This window comes from Podarcis bocagei, assembly GCF_964188305.1.
Source record: "Podarcis bocagei genome assembly, chromosome: 3".
NCBI classification, from domain to species: Eukaryota; Metazoa; Chordata; class Lepidosauria; order Squamata; family Lacertidae; genus Podarcis; species Podarcis bocagei.
The window spans coordinates 55,792,553-55,815,603 of record NC_138127.1 but is presented as its reverse complement, the minus strand read 5'-3'; the positions used below and the strand labels follow the sequence as shown (position 1 = coordinate 55,815,603).

The 23,051-nt window shown below is 41.8% G+C and overlaps 1 long non-coding RNA gene across 1 annotated transcript; it reads right to left on the bottom strand.

Moving 5' to 3' along the window:
* Window positions 1-451: 451 nt before the first annotated feature.
* Window positions 452-7,802, bottom strand: LOC308583212. The gene is made up of 3 exons (XR_014006127.1): window positions 7,723-7,802; window positions 2,115-2,206; window positions 452-716 (listed from the first exon to the last, which is right to left on the bottom strand). It is a non-coding gene; the product is annotated as an uncharacterized lncRNA (long non-coding RNA).
* Window positions 7,803-23,051: the final 15,249 nt, after the last annotated feature.

Sequence of the window (23,051 nt, the reverse complement as noted above, 5' to 3'; positions counted from 1 at the left end):
CGAAGGCTGGCGCGGGGAGAAGGTCTCTCCACCCCACCGCCAGGCTTCGGAGCAGCCATCCGAAGGCTGGCGCGGGGAGAAGGTCTCTCCGCCCCACCGCCAGGCTTCGGAGCATCCTTCCGAAGCCTGGCGGCGGGAGGAGGTCTCTCCGCCCCACCGCCAGGCTTCGGAGCAGCCTTCCGAAGGCTGGCGGCGGGAGGAGGTCTCTCCGCCCCACCACCAGCTTTCGGAGGAGGTCCGAGGACAGTGGGATTCCTGCTTCCTCGAGGAGGGCCGGCCAAACGCGCCCCCCCAAATGTTGCGCCCGGTGTGGCCAGCACCCCTGGCACCCCCCACGCTACGCCACTGGTCCCTTTTTTTGCCCCCATTCATGATCAGTCACCAAAATGGGGAAGGGATATATGGAAAGGAAGACACATTTTAGCTCAGACACAGGAAAAACATCTTCCACACCATGTGCCACTCAAATGTATTGTTGTGGGTGTCATGTTTTACTCCAAGGCAATGTGCAGCATAGTGTAAGAACTCTTGCCCAAGTATCACCAGAGGCAAACACTCATAAATGAGCTGATAATCCCTTGTCTTTCTGACATTTGCACTTGCTGCAATGCGAATGAAGAGGTGCAATCATTTCCCATCTTTCTTATTATATAGCTACATTGAATTGTAGGCTCCAGTGCTCACCCCTTTGTGCCTCTTGTCTCGTGGGATTTTAGCTGGAGGAAAAACCAACAGGTAGCTTTTAAAACCAACGTATTATAGGAAGTGTCATGTGGTTATTAAGGAATGATTTGCTGTCAAGAAACACAGATTCCCATCAGGCTTGATACCCCTTTGCTACTGCATGCTTCTTTGTGCTCAAAGACAGTTTGAAAAGACAAAATATGGGAGCCAAACGAGATCTGAGTGTGAGAACTTTGATTTCTGCCAAGCAGCTTTCCCCCTCTGGATTACTGCAAAATACACACATGCCACCATAGATAGGTGGTCCTGGCTCTAAGTCATTATGGGGTTTTAAAAATAATATTTTTAAATTGATTTTCAAGAATATAAGCATGCAACATAAAACAATACAAAATCCAAATATCGGATTACTCTGAATCTCCTGACTTCCTCCAATTCCATCCAAGGGTCCTTTTGATTCTATTTTCAACTGTATATCAGTACTTCCCCAGTTTTTCCTCTTCCTAAATTATCTATACGTTCTGTTACATTACAAGTGTATTTAAAATCCTGGTAATGTTTTGACCTGTTTACAGTGGTTTTGTATATGCATTATAAACATTTCCCATTCTTTTTTAAGTTTCTTGTCTTCTTGATTCCTGAGCTTCCCAGTTAGTTTTGCCTTTTCGGCATAGTCCATCAACTTGATTTGCCATCCTGCACTATGAAAGATTTCCCTGGTGGTGAAGGAGTGGGCTGTACCACAGTGCTAGGAGCCATCCATTGCAGGGGGTAGAAGCATCTACACTTAGAGAGGTCATGTGCCCTATTTTACTGCAGACACTCGTCTGTTTCAAGGGCTGTCAAAATATATTCCTCTATTTGAAGGGCTGGTCCAGGTCTGCTTCAAAGCTAAAAGTATCAAAGGAAGGCAGGGGCCTCAAAGTTACCCAGGCTGAGCAGACAAACTGATCACCTGCTCACCGTCTTCCTCACTATGGCCAGATGTGTTGTTTTTCTATTTCAATTACAGAAATTATTTCTAAATTTTTATCTCTACATAAGAATTAGCTCATGAAAGATCTGTGCCCTCTTTTTTGGTGGGTGATGAAGAGTTTCTTTTTCAGTGATACACCAGATCTTCACTGCCCAATGGGAGGCAGCAGCACAGACCACAAACAGTGTGATCCTAAACACGTCCACTTAGATGCAAGACATATTTAATTCTGTGGAATTTACTCCGTGAGGATTGCAGCCTAATGTTCATACTTTTCAGATCTAACCATTTAGTGCAAATTTCCTGACCTCTTTTTTCTTCACCAGTAAATGAGGCCCGGAACTGGCAAAAAACAAGGAAGCTAGAGGCACACAGATTGGCTAGAGGTCAGTACATTTTCTTCTGAAGTCTTTCCATGAGCCCCGATGCAGGGGTAATGAAAGGAGATTGGTACCTTGTGGGAAATCAGAAGATGAGGTTCATTGGAGAGGACAAGCTCTTTGCTGCCAGGGTGAGGAATGAATAGGTTTGTTGTCCTGCCTGCATCTGTGACAAAAGACACGTTTCAAGAGATGAATGAGCCACATGCTCCGCTGGGAAAGAACACCAGGGGAGATGCATTTAACTCTTCCCTTGTTCATCAGAGATGCATCTCTACTGCATAGGCAGTCCATTAAAAGGAGTTATTTTCAATAGTAGGCCATTCTTCAGATGGACTATTTCATCTGCTTATTATATTTATACCTTACCCATGGGCTCAAGGCAGCTTACAGCAATTGCCTCTCTCTCTCTCTCTCTCTCTCTCTCTCTCTCTCTCTCCCCCCCCCCCCAAAGGATTCATAAACCTCAGGTGAGGAGATAGCACCAGGAGTTAGCACCATCTGGTACCCAAGGCTCACATCCTACCAACAGTCCTACCAACATCTCCAAGCAGGGAAGCCTGCTGTTAGCCCCTCTCAGCTATTCCCCCATCAGCTGGGCAGCAACAAGGGAATGTCAAGGAGCAGAACATTTTACAGCTCACATCCCATAATTATGATGCAAATCCTTCCCCACCCCTGAGGGAAGGTGTAAATTTCCTCCAGCATCTGATGCCCTTAGAAGGCTGCAAAATTCCTTGCATTGTGAAGGAATACTGCCGTCCTTTCCCTCCAGTCAAGTCTTGCACGTGATGATCAGGGTGTTGCATGAGGTGGTGCAACGCTTATGCCGCCCCTTTCCATCTCATTCCTACACAGCCCCTTCCAGCACTTGATCACAGTCTCCCCTTGCCAGACATACGCCACACATTCAAAACAGCACTTTCTTCTTCCTCGCTAGTCCTCTGTTCCTTCTCTCCGACCCTCCTAACATTCTCCTTTAAATGCAAACAGAATCAAATTTATTCCCCATCCCTGGTCCTGAGTAGCGGTTTCCCAGAAACCCTCATTAACCTTGCTATGAATCTGGTGAGCCTCTAGTTATTAGCCTGCACTGACTTGTGGGTGTTAAAGGTCAGAATGGTTCGTGAAGTGACAAATGTGTGGGCAACTGTCTTATATCTCTACTTTTGGTTCTCTTTCTTGTGTGTCCCTCAAGGCCCGTCTCTTCATCAAATGTTATGTTACAGCTCCACTTCTTCATTTCACAGAGGATTCTATATAACTTTTAAAACTCTATTGTTATTGTTATTGGCATCATTAGCATTTTCTGTCACTTTATACAATAAACATATGTCTCAAAGTGACTTAACAGCAACAACAAATGCAAACAAATAAAATAACTTAAAAGCCAAATTAGAATGATGCAATACAATACAAAATTCTTAAAATGTTCAGCCAGCTATGCAGCAATAAGCACAAGTCCTACTCCGCCTGGCTAAAGGATGATCACAGTAAGGCCTAACTTAACCTCTAAAAGCTGATCTTCTGTCTGCCTGTGAGTCTACACATGACCAATTCTGAAACATAGTAATAACCAGTAAGTCTGAGATTTTCCCACATAGTTCCTTATTGGAATTGTTGATTAATGACTTGGTTAGAAGTAATGAATCGATACATGCATGAATCACCTGACAGCCTTAATCAGAACAACAACAACAACAACAACAAACTATTGGTTTGTATAGGAAGTTTCAGCCTCCTAAGATACCTTGGCCAATGCAAAGTCCTCTAGAAGATAGTAGTAGTGATAACTAATATGTATAGGGATGCATTACATCAGTCAAGATGCAGCAGAGCAACATATGGTTGTCGTGTTCTGCCTTCACACAGGCACAGCTACTAGAATCTCAGAGCAGACAAGGTCCAAAAATATATGTTCTTTAATACAAGCGACTAATCAAATTAAGAAAAAGTCCTTGCAATCTGCCCACTCTGCCGTGAAACGAAGCCATGTGGGCGACTTTAGCTTTGACACATGAGTCAATAACACCCCCTACACCCAGAAAAACCCCTCAGGGCTCTCGTTTACTGAAAAATCAAATACCACTATACCTTCAATCCTTATTTGCACAGGCTTCTATGTTACAGTATTTGACACATTTACAAGTATCTAGGATAGGAACTAGTTGAATGTGACCCAGATTCCCAGCAGTGACATGGACACTGACTCAAAGAGAGAGGATCCAGATGAAACAGAATGGCCAGTAACACAGGCCAGAGAAGCAAAGAACCATCAAGCCTGAGTCCATCAAGTACCTCCTAAGGCAGAGATCCCTAATGCGGATGCCCCAGCAAGCATCAGCAGCCTCATCTGAAATCCTGCTCATCACTACAGGCAGTGCACCCAGTGATAGATAACAGAGAGGAGGCAAAGTGTCAGGCTCCAAGCCAAAAGGCTGGAGGAACTCTTTCTCATCAGGTGGGTAGGGCCTGAGAAGGGTTGTCAGGTCCAGGGTATATGCAAGGATACACATAATACCATGCATTCATTGGAATAAGTCATCTTACTCTCTGGACCACCCTTGTTTCCAGATGGTCCCTGCCTGCCTCTGGTTTTCCACTCTAGGCTAGGGGTTCGCAAATAGCTTCATGTACTTCATTCATGTGGTCCATGGCTTATCTGTAAAAATACTCTTAAAAATCATACAGTGAAGATCTGGCCACTGCAGATCTGGAGCCAGTGACTCTGTTTTCATTTTTTAATTTCTTATTATATTGCAATTTCAAATTTACAGGGAAAAGGCATCTTTTCCTTTACATTTACATACATAGTCTACTTATTCTTCTATACATGTTCATATAATGACTGACTTCCCCCTACCTCTTAACAGCTTCATCTTCTCTCTTTCATTTTCTTTAGTACTACAGTATGTTCTAATATACCTTCAAACTTCTCTTTATATAGGATATCTCCACTAATTGACTTTTACTTTGTGAAATTTACTCTAGGCACATCCAAGTTTTAAACTGGGAACCATGTTTGCATATATAATTTTTAAAATTTATATACCAGCCACTCTATTTTTAGAAAGGATGAAGTTTAATATAGAAAAGGATGACCCAAACAGTTGGAGTTTCTTCACTGAGAGGAAAGGTTTGGGGATTTTTTTAGCTAAACTGGAAGTTTGGGGCTTCTTAGTTTAGAAAAAAAAATGAAGTAACAGAGGTGCCTAAAATTTTACATGATGTGGATAAATTTGAAAATGTTTTCTCCCTCTCTCATAATACTAGAATCTGTTCTGATCTGATCCTATGCTGCAGAACTAATCGGCTAGAGTTTCAGGGCAAACAAGGGAAGTACTTCCTCACTTATAATATTCACTGCCACAATATGTGGGGACTGATAACCACCAACTTGCATGGTTTTGAAAGGGAATTGAATGAATTCATGGAGGATGACTATAAGTCATGATGGCTGTAAGTGTCTATAAAAGTCATGATGGTAATGTGCTAGCTCCAAGTTCAGAGGAAGTATGCCTCTGATGGTGTAATCAGGCATCCCCAAACTCAGCCCTCTAGATGTTTTTTGGTACTACAACTCCCACCATCCCTTGCTAACAAGACCAGTGGTCAGGGATGATGGGAACTGTAGTCCCAAAACATCTGGAGGGCCGAGTTTGGGGGTGCCTGCTATACATGTTTGCTCAGATGTAAGTCGCATTGTGTTCAATGGGACTTACTCCCAAATACATCCACCTAGGATTACATTATGAGGCTGTGTACACATTGTCATTTTATTCTGGCTCCAACCCACTCCCACCTCTGGTGTTTGAAGACAAGTACACATGGTGCTAGCCACAAACCATCTTGTTCATATAATGTTCATATACAGCTGCATCTTGCAGCTTTTTGTGAAATACACCTGTCTGATGCACTTTCCCAAAGACTAGGTTCCATCCAATTTGAGCACCAAAGCTGTTTGTGAAGCGGAGATGAGTACATTCCAGATAGCTGTTGCGCATGCTCTGATGTTAGTGCATGCACAGATGACAGCTTTGGTGAACTGGAGTTCAGCATGAGAAAATAAATCAGGTGATGGGCATCAGGGGAGAGAGACCCCCCCCCCCAGTGCATACAATAACTTAATAAAGCAGCTTGAAACACAGTGGGGAGAAACAGCCTAGCTGCCCTGCAAGCCAATAGCCCAAATTACTAGTTGCTGAAAAATAACAGAGGAAGCTATTGCTCTGGTGTCCTGCCTGCACAAGACGCATCTGCTTGGCTATTTAGGGTTGCTTTATTTTGAAGAGCAAAGAAGAGGACACATTGGCTGACTTCTACTTTTAACTATGGATTGCTATGACCACTCTAACCATGAAAAATAGGGTGTGTCCTGGGAAAAGAGGACATATAGCAATCCTACTATTCTGTAAAAATAGAATGGTGGACTAGGCTTATGATCTGATCCAGCAAAGGCTCTGCTTTAGTTGTTCTGTTTTTGTGAAAGTGCTGCCTCCTCCATTGTATACTGAAATCTCATGCATGGCTCATGCAAATAAAATGGAACTGCATTGGCTGGGTAGGCAAACTGCCTGATAAGCAAATGGTAGTTTGGTGTAAGTTTTTTCCCTTTCGTCATTGTCTTAGTCAACTTCAAGAACTGAGTGCTAACTCCTGACTAAGAACTGAGCTGTTGCATTCAGGGAAGCCAACAAAACAAGGATCAAATTAACGTAAAGTTAAAACGGAAGAATTTATTATCGGTCAAATCAGCACCCAAATTGTTTCTATAAAATGAAACTGACTTCCCAGGAAGGAACCTGCTTCTTCACTAGAACGATAATGTAATGCCAGAAGGGTAATTATACATTTTGTGAGTAATGGGAAGAAATGTGGACGATCCAGCAGAACCATTTCTGGATGCTTGACAATCACAGATGTCCAGATTTGGCATTTTCATACCTTGTATTTTCAAGCATCTTAGGAGATGGTAGGAACTCACAAGGTTATTATTGGACAATAATATTAGGGCGTCATGGTTTGCTAATTTCTATTTGCATTTTTTCTGTAAAACCCAATAAAAGCTGTATTAAAAAAACAAACTAGATTTGGCATTACTGACTTATGACTTTGATAATCATAATAAAACAGAGTCCTAAATCAGAGCCCTTTGCTAAATATTGCCAGACATAATGCCATCAGATAACAATGCATTGGTGTCATTCAAAATACTATGTTGACTCTTAATATTGTCTTGTCTAGAGTGCTCCTGTTTACTACAATCATGTTTCTAACAAAAAAACCCAAAATAGCACACCTGTTTCATATATGTTTAAAGTCAAATTTCCCCAGTTGGTTGTAAACAGAATTTGGGGAAATCCTGTCCTTAATCAACTGTAACCAAGCTCTCTGGGGGCTTTCTCAAAGTTCTGACACTCGAGGGATGTAGAAAGGTCAAACTGAAAATGAAACTTTCTGCTGCTTTATTTGGAACAGAGTGAATGAATCACACAAAGATGTTTTTGCTCATTTCCTGCGGCTGCACATAGCTGAAACAAGTAAGAGAAACCTTGTGTTATTGCTACACTGAATATTCACCAGTTTTGATTTGGGGTAAAAATTGTCGTTTCCTTGGTGTAGGATCCCCACACCTCTGGAAATGATTAATTGATAGTCTATTAATTAATAGTTGATAGTTACCTTTTCTCTGTTCTGTTCAGTGCCATTGCTTCTCTTAGCTGCTACTGTCTTTTTTTTTCCTTTGGCAGCTTCTTCTTCATCCATTCTGGATTAGTCACATGGGTGATTCCACCCAATCAGAGATAATACTGTGAACGCTAAATAGCGAATTGGATTTGGCTCAGCGCAGTGTGTAAGTCAGCATTTTTTCATGGAATGCAAAAAGAAGGGGAGGATTCTTATTTTTATTTTTTAGCACTGCCCCCAAAAAAATTTTAAGCATCTGTGAGTAATTTCAGCTCAGCTTTAATTACCCATGGAAAAAGCAGAGGTTGAATGCAGAGGTTTGTTTTGAAGAAGGTAAACTGCTGCCCTGATTTTTTATGCTGACTTTGGCTGCAATGTTTCCTTGTGAATAACTACTTGTATGCAGATAACACCTAGCTATTTTGGCTCAGATCTTCACGTGTGCTTCATTGGAGACATGGAGCTGGGTGGCTTTAAAAAGAGGATTAGGCTATCAGCAGTTACTCGCCACAACGGTTATGTTCTACCTCCACTTAGCTCCTGTGTGAGAAAGCTGCCCCATGTACTCAAATAACTGGGATAACTTAACCCATCCACTTTGTGTCCAGAAACTGACCCTCTTGAATTTAAATTAGAGATCCTTGTGGGTAGTAGAATTCTGTGTATTCACTGGAGCCTCAGCATCTAAAGCAGATTAGTAGACCAAGCAGTGTATATAATCAAGGTCTGTCAGATTATATTTGTTTGACCCCAGTAAATACCACTGCATATTTTTCACCCTAATCTTAAAGGAAGAACGGTCTTAGACAATTAATGTATTTGCTTTAGATGAAAAGGCAAGAGTCCATACTACAGTATAACACTCATGTGTGTGTCAAAAATGAGGTGCCAGTATTCATATCTTGAACTGTGGGTGCCAGCACAAAATGGCTGTCATGTACATACATAAAAAAAGAGATGTCGGTACTCTGTACTAGTTAGTAGTGTCACCAAAAAAGCACTGATAACACTGCTATTTTAGGGAACAGGACAAAATCCCATCTACAGAAAGAATTGAATTTGGCACTTAGATTTTGCATAGTGTTCTAATCTTCATGGCTGTTCACCACCTTTTCTCATCCATCATTAGAGTGATATAACACATCTCTGTCAAAGTCAAGTTTTTTCTGTAGGAAAGATTTTCTCCTGACTATTTTTCATTATAGGAACATTGTTATAGTTGTCATAGGATTATTGAGCTGAGAACCAGTGTTAAACCAAGCACAGATGAAATCATTCATGACACATAATGTGGGTTAAACTGCATTAAACTAGAAGTACGGTAAGTTCCAGAATCTGTTTTGAGACCTTCTTTCTTGCACTTGGATGGTGTCGTTGTGACATGAATTGGTGCACTGGGAATAAGTTTTCCAACAGTCTATAAGGAAATTTTACTGACGGGGATCTTCCTTTTAAGAACCATTGTGTCTTGTGCTCACAGTGTAAGCTGCCGCCACCAACACCACAACCACACACACACACACACAGAGAGAGAGAGAGAGAGAGAGAGTAGCAACAAAGATATCTGCTTTCAGACATAGGCCATAGTATTTCTGAAAATTCAAGAAAGCAATTCTATTTTTCAGCATGAAAATAAAACTCCCCAAAATGTTCACCTTCCCAGCAGCTTCTCCTCCTCCAAAAACACACCCTAAGCCTGTTCAAGCAGGAACCACATAGTGCCAGTGGTGGGGGAACCATCAATTTGTTGTTGACCTTTAGCTTCCCTCCTACATTCTTCTAATGGTTGTCTTCAGAAAGACAGAACTTCATGCATTACTCATATTAAAGCTTTTTTTAATCACATTTCAATGCTTTGGAAATAACAGCTCTAACCAACAGCTTTCTGAATCAGCCTTGATTTCAGTATTTGCAAAAGTAATTGTGAGATTTGTTTCCCATCACTACTATTAATTTTAGTGTGACAAACCTACTGAAATTTTATGGCAGGCACTGAGAACTAAAGCCATTTTTTCAAGTGTGATACTGTATCTACAAACTTTGCTGTAGAGGAGAAAAGTTTGTACTGCCCCCACCCCCCAGCCTTCCACACCTGGGGTTGGTCTCTCACCTTTGATGGCTGTTTGCCGCTCCCTTAACTTGCCACCCAGGGCACATTCCCCCTTTCACTGCCCCACCAGCTAGATCTGGTGATGTATCTATGGCCTCTCTTCCCTGAGGAGAAGTAACATTTATATACAGTGGTACCTCGGGTTACATACGCTTCAGGTTACATACGCTTCAGGTTACAGACTCCGCTAACCCAGAAATAGTGCTTCAGGTTAAGAACTTTGCTTCAGGATGAGAACAGAAATTGTGCGGCACAGCGGCAGCAGGAGGCCCCATTAGCTAAAGTGGTGCTTCAGGTTAAGAACAGTTTCAGGTTAAGAACGGACCTCCAGAATGAATTAAGTACTTGACCCAAGGTACCACTGTAATACTTAAGTCTGTGCAAAAAATGCAGCAGATATAACAATCTTGTAACCGTTACAGCGTAGAATGTAGGCCGATTGTATTATATTTTTATTGCAGAAAGTTGTTGAGGGTGAGAGAGAGTTGCTTGCTTAAGGCTGAGGGAGGGTCAAAGCAGGGATTAACTTTTAGCTGCTCTGTTTTATTTTTAATGACTGTGCAGAACCTGCCCTGCCATTAGACAAAGTGAGGCAGCCCCCTCAGGTGGCTGATGCTGGGATGCAGTGGCAACACACACACACACACACACCGCATTTATTCTGCACCTTCCCCAGACCAGTAGCAGGTGACGTGCTGGGGCTGCACCATTCACCTAAACTCCCTCCAATTGTATCACCGCTACACACCAGGATGGAGAGGCATAAAGATGAGACTGCAGTAAGGTAGGCACAGTGCAAATGTGCTGGCAGAGGAGGAGGAGGAGGAGGAGGAGGAGGAGGAGGAGGAGGAGGAGGAGAAGAAGAAGAAGAAGAAGAAGAAGAAGAAGAAGAAGAAGAAGAAGAAGAAGAAGAAGAAGAAGAAGAGTAGTAGTAGTAGTAGTAGTAGTAGTAGTAGTAGTAGTAGTAGTAGTTTGGACTTGATATCCTGCCTTTCACTCCCCTTAAGGAGTCTCAAAGCGGCTCACAATCTCCTTTCCCTTCCTTCCCCACAACAAACACTCTGTGAGGTGAGTGAGGCTGAGAGACTTCAGAGAAGTGTGACTAGCCCAAGGTCACCCAGCAGCTGCATGTGGAGGAGCGGGGAATCGAACCCGGTTCACCAGATTATAAGTCCACCGCTCTTAACCACTACACCACGCTGGCTCCCTTGCCCCAGACACTCTCCTCTGTTGCAGGATAGAACTGTGTGTGCTATATGGCCTGACATATGCTCCTATGGCTAGCCAGCTGCGTTCAGGTCTGGTGAAGGATGCCATCTCCTCACAAATGTAGACATAAGATTCAGCTGCCAATCTGGCCAGCTTCTGTACATCAGATGGGGTGGGGGCCATTCCTGATTGTGATATATCTTTTTAGCCTTAGTTTGATGAGATTTCCATTATATAAAGTATTTCAGGTGTGTGGATTTGTGTTTTAGGTGCTTGGCGGGCTTCCCACACACACCTAGTTCTCCTTTGGCAGTTTAAACAAGAGGCACTTGAAAAGCTATTGGAAGGATCCACATCTGCTTGATGATGTCACACAATCTGACCTTAATATTCAAATAGAACTGTTTTATGCATCTAAATATACCAGTGTGGGAGAGTTCATGCCCTATATGGAGTCCCCAGATGGCATGTTTCTCTAGGGCAAAAATATAAATAAACAAAATGCACTTTTTTTAGAATGTGCATTTTCACAGATGCAAGAAGATGCTTATTTACCAGCTATTCAATAGCCTCTAGGCTAGTATTCAAATTAAATCTGGCTCTTTCCCATGTTACATGACACAAGAGCCACATGCTTAAATTTACAGCTCCTGGGCTTCCTTATACCTGTCTGCTCAGAAATAGGTCCCATTGCATTCAATGGTTTTTCTCCCAGGAAAGTGAATATCCTAAGGCAGATTCAATCACACTCGCCTCTGTTTTGAACTGTGGCCATTCAAGTATTACAAGTGAAAGGAAGCGCATTTTGAGGTTCTAGAGGACACAGAAAGGGATCTGTTTTCCAATTACTTGCCTGCTCAAAACAAGTACATATTTTAGTAAAAGCTTTTTGAATATGCTCAGCCACGGTCTGAGGTGAAAGAGGTGCCATTGTTGTTTTACAGATGATTAAAGGTGCAACTCACAAAGGCATCAACATTCAAAAACTAACTGGGCAATCCTAATCATGTTTACTCAGTGGCAGGGATGGGGTTAGAAATGTGATTTAGTTCACATTTAGAGACGAATCTACCTAAATCACACTTTCCAAAACAATAAGCAAACTGAAACATAAGTACAGTGGTACCTCGGGTTACGAACTTAATTCATTCTGAAGGTCCGTTCTTAACCCGAAACCATTCTTAACCTGAGGTGCACTTTTGCTAATGGGGCCTCCTGCTGCCACCGTGCTGCCACCGCATGATTTCTGTTCTCATCCTGGGGCAAAGTTCTCAACCCGAGGTACTACTTCCGGGTTAGTGGAGTTTGTAATCTGAAGTGTTTGTAACCCGAGGTACCACTATACTATTCAAGATTTGCTATTTGAATTAAGCAATTCTCCAGCCAAGCAATTTGTACAAAAATGCATATTAGTAAAAGTAACATCCAAATGTACGTTGTATATTAGGTAGAATGGCATAGAGAAATGTGTATATCATAAGCATGCACTAAAATGTTGGTGGATTTTTAGAACTTCTTTTTTTAATTGCAAACTGATATAGAAATGTGAAGACCTGAATTTAAGTTTGGAAAAATGAGCATCTGAAATTATTAAATTCACCCATTGCAACTCAGAAATGGGTCTTAATGAGTTGAGTGAGTTCAGTGGGGTTTATTCCCCTAATAGGTTCCCTAGTAAATTATTGTTCTTGTTCAGTCCTTACTTTCAGCTGAAGTTAGAAGAAGTTCCAAAATACTGTAAGAAAGAGTGTGTTTCTGCTGTGTCTAAAATTGCCAGAAATGGGAAGTTCCAACGAACAGACAGACTTGCTTTCACAAGACTGATCGCTTAAGTTTCATTCAGAGTTTTTCTGTTTCGCTCTGAGAATATCTAAACAATTCTGAGTATATTTAAACAATCAGGTGTAAGGAAAACTGTCATGATATGAGAAAACTGCAGTTAAAGCAACTGGTGTGACTTTGGCCAAAGTAACTGCTTTGGTTTCATAGCACAAGGATCAATACCTTCCTTGACCGACTAGCGTTGAGAATGCTTAAAAGCAAACGTTTGAGCAGAGCCAAACTGCTCTAAGCAAATCAAAAAATTGCCACTCCTCACTCCTGGTGTCTCTTTCTACCTTGAGCAGCAGAACATGTCTACCCTTTTCTTCAAATAGCTTATGGTGGCATGTGTGGTTGTTTCCCACCCACCCTTTTACCCTCACAAGAACCCTGTGAACTTGCTTTGTCTGAGATAACAACTGACCCAAGATCACCCAACGGGTTAGTGGGCTGAGCAGGCATCTATAGCTAGGTCTCCCTGGCAAGGGCAGAGGAAGGGGAGTGGGGGGGGCAGTCCGCTTGGGTGTCATTACAGAGGGGGTAACAATTGGTGCACTGCCCGCCCGTGACTCCCAAGCCTACCCCAAGCTGTCGGGTGAAGGGGCGGAACTGCGCCGCCTTGCTGGTGGCCTTCCCCCTTCATTTTGGTACCCTCCAGGACACTCGCACCCCACTGGAATGCTCGCCCTGCCCCCATGGCCCCACCCCCAGGTGCACAGCATGTGCACCGTTCTGGGTGCCGGAGCAGCTAGCTCCACCTCTGCTCCCTGGTCTGAATCCAGTTAGCAAAATCACTTAAATAATGTAGATGGAATCCAGTCAGAAATCCAGATAACTCCTTACTGAGGGAAAACTGAACAAAAACAATGTATACTTTGAGGAGAAATGAACAGAGAGGTTTTGTCTTTCTTAGCCTAGGCCTTGTACATAGCAAGGAGACATACAACTAAGCATACAGGGGGAGAAACCCCTTAGAACTACACAGCCAATTATGGCAGGTGCTTACCTCAGCATATATCATGCCACTTTGCCTGGTTGCTAAACAATATCTCCTCAACCCTCTTGGTTAGCAAAACTGACATACTGATAACAGAATTAACCCTTGAGTTACAAACTGAATGATCACTTTTGCAATTCCAACACATTCAGCATAATAACTTGCACACAACTCTGGTTGCTACTTCCAGGCAACTCCTCTCATTTTCACATGTTTATGAAATCTACACCTGCAGATCCTACTGCTAGCAGTGCCCAATTACAAGTGCTGAAGGAACACCTCCCAGGCCCAGAAGTCCAGAGGCTCCAGGCCTGGGCCGCAAGCTCAGTACCCTGAGGCTTAAGACTGTTTACACACATGTATTATAACCTTTTATCTAGGGTCTAGAACCTTTATAATTTTCTAAAATTTGTTAGAACCAATCAGAAGCCACATGTCAGAACTGAAGAGAAAAATTGGTGCATACTCTGTTTAGAAACACCACATAGACAATTTTGAAAGCTGCTTCTTCACAATGCATGATTTAAAGTTGAAGAGTTCATCTTGGCTGTTAGAAAATGCCATACACGCTTCCACAAGAAACCACCAAATAAGGCCAAAACGCCAAGTTCTCCAAACTGGTAATGTGATTCCATTAGTCTTTTGGCTTTATAGAACAAGCATGCATTTCTTAGTAAGTTAATTTCTAGGATTGGGTTTTGTCAAAAATTTCTTTTTCCCTCCTTCCACCTGTCAAACTCTGAACTAACCAAGCTTTATATCAGTCCAGGACAAAGCTGGAGAATGAAAGTATACTCAGTATCTGCCCCAATGTTGTGGAGCTCCCTTCTCACAGATGCTTCTGACAACTTCACTATACAGTTTTCAAGCAATGCTGAAGACCTCTTTGGCACTGGAGATGTGAGACCCATCCAGTTCCCCTTCTGACTCCCAGAGGCATACTTCGTCTTACAGTGGAGGCAGAACCTAGCTATCATGGCTTGCAGTTGCTAATAGCCCCATCCCTCATAAATTTGTCTATTCATCTTTTAAAACCAAGTTGGTAGCCATCACTACTTCTCATGGGAGCAAATTCCATATTATAATTATGCACTGTGTGTATGAACCGTTGCCACTTTTTCTCTATAAAACAATAGCAGTTCTGAGGAAGCCCTCATTGTCCTTTAGTTTAGCAACTCGTGACAAGACACAGAGTCAAACCCACAGTCACCGGACCAAAGTTACGCAGGCCAGTCACTCTTCCTCTTTGTCCCAACTGTCTCACAAACAGTTGATATTTTGTTGCCTTCCTCTAATTGCAGCAGCATTCTAGTAAAATGAAACTTAGCTTTTTTCCGTGTTTTTTTTACTTCCAAAAACACTGGGTGGATGGGTCTAACTTAGTCATGCTCACAAATTTCAACAGGTCTATGTCATCCACTGCATCCATTATCTATGTCAGGGGTATGTCTGGCTGGGTTTCCCCAGTTACTCTGGGAAGCTTCCAACAAAATATCAAAAAAACAATAAAACACCAGACATTAAAAACTTCCCTAAACAGGGCTGTCTTCTAAAAGTCAGATAGTTGTTTATTTCCTTGACATCTGATGAGAGGGTGTTCCACAGGCCGGGCGCCACAACTTCACTTCTCACAGTGAGGGAACCGCCAGAAGGCCCACAGAGCTGGACCTCAGGGTATAAATATATATATAATTATAAATATAATAACATGAATTATGAGGTCATTTTGTGACATTATCATATCTGACAGCCCTCTGGAGGGATATGAAGGTGCTACAACCCTCTTCATAATACAATATGGCTCCACCCTGCATGCTTGATGTAGGGCTTGCCTCCCAACACATGAAGCCAACAATGCATAGCTAGACAGCAGAGGTGTTCCCTGCCTCCAAAACTGATTTGCCTACCCTTGTCAACTGCCATTCTCTGCTTTGAATGATACTGTAATGTTGCAGCTAAGGCATACACAGATTCGACGGGTTCAAATAAATGTAACGTCATGGTCACAAAACCATGCGAGTTCTAAGATGAAAACTGGAACTGACACGTAAGTCACCTTTTAAATGATGTTTTATCTTATTTAGAAGAAAAGGATCTCCCAAATGCTACTTAAGGTTCCGGATCACCAAGCAAAAGGTCCTTATTATGGGAAGTTTCAAGATGAGACCAAATAAGGCTCAGTTCGTAAGCTGTCTTTCTCACAGGGAATGATCTCAATTTCATTTATTCATCTGATAAATGAAAGGAAAGGTGAAGCCAAGATTCCTCTTTAAAAGGAAACATACAACTGGAAACTGTTTTTGAACAAGCAAATGTTTTTGTGCTGTGGTTACACAAACTCAGTCAATATTTAAGAAGCAGGGAAAGGCATATTGGGGGAAATGGCTCTAAAGAACTTAATAGGCTGTGTCATTATCCTTTGTCGGAAAGCATATATGTGCATACACACATGTGGATGTGCGCACACGCAATCATGTTATTTGGTTAATTGAATAAGGTAAAGGAAAAACATACAGGTGAGCCTGAAACCCCATCACATTTGTTTTTAAAGATCTGGAGAATCTGCACTTTATATTGCCACTCTTTCGCCTGCCCATTTTCAAAAGAAGTCTCGCCACTTATGCAATCCTGTGAGGTCAGACAAAGCTTGCAACAACTTGAGAAGTTGTAAGGCACCATTCCCAATGCTATTAAGCTCACGGACACTAGTGTTTGCTTCTCAGCTTTAATAACTGAGCTGAATAACTTCACGAAGGGGGATTATCTTTATGTTGCATCTCTTTTAGTGTAGGATCTGGGTGTTTCACTTCCTCAAAGGCCTTATACATGCATGTACAGCAGGAAGAATGATCCAAGTGGCAAATGTTTTATTCCTCTTGTGAGATTGTTTTGATAATTCATGAACTGGTTGGGGGGGGGTACATTTCTTGACGACTTGCAGTTGAATGTGTAGAATGGTGATGTGAAAGTTCTGTCTGTGGACTTGGGTCTGTGATAAGCCATGCCCAGTTCTTCAGTATCTGTGGGTACCAAACTTGTGAAGGAACTCTCTAGAATACACCTGGCCAGCCCCATCATTTAGACAAGGGCACACATGCCAGACACACACACACAATGGGGGGGGGCAGAGGGCAGCTGCCTCCCTAAATCAATAAAAATCTGGGGTTCTGCCCCCCTAACAAAAGCCTACCTCTCCCTCTAACAAAAATCCTAGCTTCACTCATGCACACAAAACCTAGCTGAAGTGCAGTCAGCATCAGTCTAAAGGGAGCCCCTTGCAGGTAAAGCTATAGGTTTTCTTCAGACTGATACCAAGTGATCATTGCCCAGCAGTATGGCCGATGCACATATAGGCTCCTACTAATGGTATGTGTGTTTTGTGTGCTTGGCTTATAGATTGCTTCAGGAAGTGTGAACAATCCCCCCCCCCAATCCCTAAAAGCTATCTATAGATGCATAACTTCTGCCCACAATGCTTGATGACTTGCAGCTCTTGATTATGTGAACTCTTCCAGCTGACAAACTACAATCATCGTGATAAGCACGCATGCATGTGAACCACAGGTTCCTCCATCACCTGCATACCTGCTTTAGCCTGTTTTAAGTTTCTTCTGTATTCCAACTCATCCTAATATTTTTCAAGGATTATATTGGTTAAACAACAATATGAACTGGATTCTCAATCTACATGTACCCTTCTCAGGTGTTTTGCATCTTGAACAATATATTTGTTGTTGTTTAGTTGTTTAGTCATATCTGACTCTTTGTGAGCCCATGGACCAGAGCACATCAGGCACTCCTGTCTTCCACTGCCTCCCGCAATTTGGTCAAACTCATGGTCGTAGCTTCGAGAACACTGTCCAACCATCTCGTCCTCTGTTGTCCCCTTCTCCTTGTGCCCTTAATCCCCAACATCAGGGTCTTTTCCAGGGAGTCTTCTCTTCTCATGAGGTGGCCAAAGTATATTTTGCCTAATTCTGGCTATTAGAAGATCGGTCATTACTAACCTGCTGCCCTCTAGATGTTTTGGATTACAATTCCCATCAGCACCAGCCAGCTGGCTAGGATTGATGGGAGTTGTATTTCAAAACATATGGAAGTCACTGGATTTGCAAAGGCTGTTCTAGATTGTAGGTATGTGAATAGAAGGACTTTGATAAACTAGCATGGGGAAGCATTATTGACTTGAACAATTATTAGAGAGTGAAGGAAATCTGGAACAATGAAAGGCAATTAAGAGGTATAAACATTTTATTGTGGAATATTCCATATCCCCAAACTGCGGATTCTCACTTGCCGCATAGTATGATATATATCATGGGAAGAAAACTAAACTTTCAAGTTAATACAAAAGTCATTCAATTTTAAAATACTGGTAGCAGTACAAACTAGCCTGTTTAAAACAGTAAAAGAGCAGTAGCAGGTTGCTAATGGCAACAACACAATACAAAGATCACAATCTACTTGGAAGATTAGTTTTCTCATTTGGAAGCATGATTTTGATGAATGGTTATCACGTTGTACTTTAGAACATTTTGTTCTACATTTTCTCTGTTAAAAATATGCATGGCTTATACAGGGAGGAGCATGGGATATAAACTGCTAACACAACACATCACTATCCAATATTGATTCGGATACTTAGCTCTGTGTTGAAATGTCGCCACCCTACCATCTTAAGTAGATGAGAGAAATGTATTGGCCACAGTTTTTGTATGTGGCCCATACAAAGATTCCTTCAGCCAAAATTCTCAGTTTGTGTATTTAAAAATGATTTCAAAACCGAGGCTGGCTCCACATAGTTTTCTACAAGGTGAAGTCCTATAGACCATTTCTACTAAAGGCTTGGCAACCAGAATAGTTGAAAAAACCAGAGGAGAAGATGGTGCCCCTCTAAATCCCTATACAGATATTGCTTGGAGTGGCATTTGAATCTAATTTCAGCATTGGTGATGATGCAGTGATCCTCATCACACATGAAGACTGCAGACTAGCTTAGGACAGCTCTGTCCTCCTTCCGAGGGGACTGGCTGACTGGACTTAGAAGGAATGACTGGTGTGGCTACTGTCCACGCCTCACTCCACTCCACCCCACCCCCGCAATATTATCTGTTGTTTGAAGTAACTACCACATTCTGCCCAATAGCAGAACCAGCCCTTCATGAAACACTGTTTCTGCAAGTTGAATGCATTCTGCAAATTTTATCAATTTACTGTAATTTGTACAGACTGGGTATAATTTCACAATTGGCAGTATGTTTTCCAAAGCAGTTTTCTTTTGGTAATAAATTGCAGAGGACTCCTGTAACTCATAGAATACTGAGAACAAGGAATAGAAGGTGAGAAGGGGCTCCATGAAGTGAATACGCCCCACTTTCTCACTGCTCTGGGGATTCTAAAGTGTCCCTTTGAAACTGCTTTGGTTGCAAAGCCTTTAGGAAAAGCTGTCTACATTGCTTCAGTGTCTTCTCACCATTAATACAGCCATGAGAGCTAGAACTTTCATTAAAATTGATCGGAGTTCTAAGAAAAGTTGTAAGAAAAAGTGTCAGGTACTCCAGCTGATTTTAAAAATAATCATAATAACATGAAGAAGTTTCTAGCCCTTCTAAAACCCAAGAGAACCTATTGTTGCTATACCCATTTTGCAGGTGGGTGGGCACTGGAGGGACATAGTTAAATAGTGTATGGCAACCCTGGCATGTTGGCTTACTTAAGGTAAATGCAGTGTGAAGTTAATTGTAGCAGCAAACCCTGCTGGAACTGGTTTCACTCAGAAGCTCCCATTCAGAGCTCCCAACTGGAGCCAATCCTTGCCAAAAGCAGCAGGACTTGCCTTTGGTGCTGAAGTTGAACAGCACCAAAGGCTAAGCCCCACTGCCTAGGAACAATTGCAAATGCACAGCTCAGATTCACGTTCCCAGTTGTTCCTTTGCAATGGGGCTTGCACCAGACACTGTTTAAATTCAGCACCAAAGGCAAGCTCAGCTGCTGTCTAGCCACCTTAGATCCAACTCACATTGTAGGATGGCAGGTGATGGATAGATGGGGAGACCCCTCCACCTGCCAAAAGTAGCCTGCAGAGGAATGGCCACTGTTCGATCCAGTCCACCAGACAAAAATAGTTCCCCACCCCTGCCATAGATGGGCCACAATTCTTTTTTTTGTTAAAGGTTTTATTGTTTTTCCATTTTCAAAACAAATATCCAATATCAATACTAAACATTAGTTTTTCACACACGCACCCTTTGACTTCCCTCAGCTTCCATTTCTCGTTTATTACATCAAATGATATGTTCTGCTGTTTATATATAATGCTATGTTATCACAGTGTTATATTCCTTGTTTTATGTAAATAAAATTGTAAATGTTTATTTAAATCCTGCCGAGTCCTTTTGTGTGTGTGTGTGTTTCTGCAAATATATTGTAAAAGGTTCCCATTCTTTTTCAAAGTCCCTGTTGTCCTTTTCTCGCAGTTTGTCCGTTAACTTTGCTAACTCTGCATAATTCATCAATTTTTCTTGCCATTGTTCTTTAGATGGTACTTCTCCAGTCTTCCAATTTTGTGCTATTAGAATTCTTGCTGCTGTTGTAGCATACATAAATAATGTCCGTTTTTCTTTCGGCAGCTCTTCTCCTAAAATACCTAACAAAAAAGTTTCTGTTTTTTCAACAAATGTTATTTTAAACATTCTTTTCAGTTCATTGTACTGTATATCACTTCCCATTTTTTTAAAATAATCTTGCAATCCCACCATGTATGATAAAATGTACCTTCCCCTTCTTTACACCTTCAACAGTTCTTTTGTTCCGTTTTATACATTTTTGCCAATTTTACTAGCGTGATATACCATCTGTACATCATTTTCATGTAATTCTCTTTCAGATGGACAGCAGTTCTAACCAATGAGAAACTATGGAGTGGTAGGCCTGGTTTATCAGAAGCCAGGTCTGTCTAGGCTTCACCACCACTCAGTCACCAGATGTACGTGACATGTTAGACTCGCTCTAGTTTTGTTTGTTTGTTTGGTGTATTTATTGTATGGAGAAAGCCTGACACATGTGTATTATGTAGTTTTGCTGCTGAAAACATTGTATACAATCATCCTACACCATGTGAGTTAGTCCATGTATACTATTCATTTCAGAGTAGGTTGTGGAGGAGAAATTCACCTCTTATATAAAGGCGAACCTACCAAATTAACGTTTTTTCAAAACAATACGTCAGCCAGCACAAGGCCATCCTTCAAAACTGCTCTGAATCATGCAATGCAGGTCTCCAACCAAGTAATGTGTACTAAAATGCATAAGTAGTATAAAGTGAAGCACATCTATTAGTGAAAAGAACATACGAAATGCATTATACTACAGGAAATTGTTTCGCAAAGATGTCTATATTAGACAAAACAGCATACAAAAAATGTATTTATTAGGAGAAATCTGCACTAAAACACTGATGGATTTTCATGAGGACTTTTGGGGGGGGGGAATGATTCGCAAAGTGGTGTGGAAATGTGGAGAACTGAAGACAGGAAAAATGAAAAAACACAGAGAAACTGAAATTGACAGATTTATCCATCCCTATTTCAGATTTTGCAAAAATGTGTGTGTGTGTGTGTGTGTGTGTGTGAGAGAGAGAGAGAGAGAGAGAGAGAGAGAGAGAGAACAAGCTAAGCATAATGAAAGAAATAGAGATGGTCCTATAAATCTGCTCTTTGCAATCCAAAATATTACAGGAGGGAGAAGTGGAGAAAGACAAATAGGACAACCAGCCTGTCCATGGGCTTACATAACTGCTCCCTTTTTATTTGGTCAATGTTGCTATTGTTTCCCAGGAGACGGTTATGCTGCCAGCTCTGGCAAAGCTGGAATACATTCTATATATGAACATTCAGAGGCACCAGCGCAGAACCTGGGTTGTTTTACTAGATTATAGGGCGGGGGGGGAGGTTAAAGTGTCAACCGCTGAGTAGCATCCTTTTGTCCGCTCAGCTCTGTGGTAAGCTCTGCTGTTTTCTCATTAGCATGACACTGAAACAAGCACAGATTTGTCAGCCATTTGCTGCCATGCAACTCCCATTTGCAACGGTCATCAGGGGTGCCTCACGTCAGCTGAAAGCTCTATTGAAACAGACAAATGTTTGCCATGGTTGGGATTTTCCCATTTGGGATTTCACAAAAGAAGGAAAACAGATGCTGTTCCTTGAGGGGAGGAAGAAAGGCAGGGGGGACGTAGCAATTTGGTTCCTTATTTTCTGATTCCCATGAACCTCTTAGCTGCCCTGGCTTCAAAATAAACTTTCTTTGTTGAGTGTAACCATTTATGTTTGCAAGTTTTCCTTATTCGTAACATTGACAAACAGTGCAAGCCTAGCCACATCTGTGCAGAAGATGTGTTGAGTTCAATGGGGCTTACTCTCAGGGTAAGTGGGGTTAGGATTGCAGTTTAAAAGTGTGTCTGGAGTTGCAGATTGCAAGCACACTAAACTGATAGTATTGCTCAGGAAACTGGGGGACAGCCAGCCTCATATAACCAACATGTTTAAGTCTAATTAAGACATGAAGGGGTTAATATGATAGAGTAAGCTGTCCTGCCAGGCTTAGCTTACCTTGGGATGAAATGAGTAACCAAGCCTATTGTTCCCCTTCAGTCTACCTGAGAAGCTGAGTGTGTGAAGAGGTTTTGAGCTAGCTGCCCCATGCTAGCAGCATGTCTCTCACAAGTCACTTTTGAGTTCCTCTGCCAATAATTTAGCAACTTTCACCACTTGGTAACTAAACCAAGTTTTACTGTGCAACCTTTGGAGAGTTTGTAAGTAAACCACTTTTTAATTTACCAAATGTATGGTCTTTTTCTTATGCTGGGGGGAGAGGGAAACGTTTGGAACTTCACTGTGTTTGGTGCCTGCTAAAAACTTTTTTGTGTAGGCAAGCCTACCCAGACATGAAATTCAGCAGGTATTTTAAAATGCCATTTTAATTTATTTATTTATTTAGTTTTTAATTGCTGGTTTTATTTTATTATTCTTTTGCTAAGTTTTCATTAAAATTTGTAAATTTTGTAAATTGTAACAGCTCAGTTCCGGGATTCAAAATGTATTCCTGCGCTCAGAACTGATTAATTCTCAATTAATTCTGAAAGTATGTTTTTGACACCTGACTCCAGTGGGCAGACTCTGAAGTTCT